Genomic DNA, 1,732 nt, shown 5'->3' on the forward strand with positions numbered 1-1,732 from the left:
GAGTCATAGAGAAATTAAGAACTTGCCCAAGATTATGTATCTAGGAAGTAGCACTAAGCCCTAATCCATTCTTTATCTTACAAAAGAATATACTTCATATGATTACTATTGCAATTAAATATGTAAACACATATGTGGCACTAGAATAATAGGCAGCACAGAATAAATACTCAATAAATATTAGCTCTTATTAGATTTTACTACTCTGAGGATATTAATCAGATTTTTTACATTGAAATATAGTTGATTTACATTGCTCTGTTAATTTCTGCTATCCAACAAGTTAATCAAACATTTTAAAACACTTTCTTCTGTTTTCTCTATTTCTGTTTCCTCCTGCGACCCTCTTTTTTGGTGGTGGTGGTGGTTTTGGCATTAATACTTCCTCATGTCTTGTGGTCCATGGCTATCTTCTCATATTTAAGAATGATGAGAGATCAAGGTGCTGACAGCTCTTTGTGTATGTGATAATGAGGTTATTGATGGCAGGACCTCACTCTAATGTAATCATTGTAAGATAAGAGTTATTAGCTTAGGAGATCCTCAAATACCAGTATGTTTAAGTTTCTGTTTGAGCCTTTCATATGCTCCAGGTTAGGATTCTGCAATATTGCCTGTGCAAGAGAAGTTAGAGATGCCCACCCTGCGTACTTCAACTGGAGACAACTGCGTGAAAAGGGACTAGAAATCTCACCACTCAGGATGCAAAGTTTTGTTTGATTTCCCTATTTTTGGCTTCACCCCTCACACTTGCACTTAGCTCTTCTCAGGGTCTCCAAAGTTAAAGATGTTGTTTGGTCGCTAAGTTGTGTCCGACTCCTTTCCAACCCCATGGACTGTAGCCCACCAGGATCCTCTGTCCATGGGACTTCCCAGGCAAGAATACTGGAGTGGGTTGCCATTTCCTTTTTGGCCCTCAATGAACTTCAGTCTTTTTTCTTTTGGACTTCAGTCTTATACACTTCGTTCCTCTAAATCCTGTATCCAAATGGGATTATGTTGGACAAACAGGAACTTTTCTTTAGACATTTCTTGGAACTGATAACTGCTCTTTGATCTGATTTCTGTCATCAAAATTATGTATATACATTCTTGGTCTCTGTAAGTTCATATAATTTTTATTAACTATCATTTATTGGGCATTTTAAAAGGAGTGAGCTGTGCAAAATCAAAGAATTACATGAAAGTACTGGATCACAATAAACTGTGAAAACCCTGTATACGAGACAGCAAAAGAGACACTGATGTATAGAACAGTCTTTTGGACTCTGGGAGAGGGAGAGGGTGGGATGATTTGGGAGAATGGCATTGAAATACATATAATATCATATATGGAACGAGTCGCCAGTCCAGGTTCGATGCAACAATACTGGATGCTTGGGGCTGGTGCACTGGGACGACCCAGAGGGATGGTATGGGGAGGGAGGAGGGAGGAGGGTTCAGGATGGGGAACACATGTATACCTGTGGCGGAGTCATTTCAATATTCGGCAAAACCAATACAATATTGTAAAGTTTAAAAATAAAATAAAATAAAATAAATTGTTATCCTTAAAAAAAAAAGAAATTTTTATCCTTAAAAAAAAAAAAAAAAGAGAGATGGGAATACCAGACCACCTGACCTCTCTTGAGAAACCTGTATGCAGGTAAGGAAGCAACAGTTAGAACTGGACATGGAACAACAGACTGGTTCCAAATAGGAAAAGGAGTACGTCAAGGCTGTACATTGTCAC

This window comes from Bison bison, unplaced genomic scaffold (assembly GCF_000754665.1).
Source record: "Bison bison bison isolate TAMUID 2011002044 unplaced genomic scaffold, Bison_UMD1.0 scf7180017864291, whole genome shotgun sequence".
In the NCBI taxonomy this organism is placed as follows: Eukaryota; Metazoa; Chordata; class Mammalia; order Artiodactyla; family Bovidae; genus Bison; species Bison bison.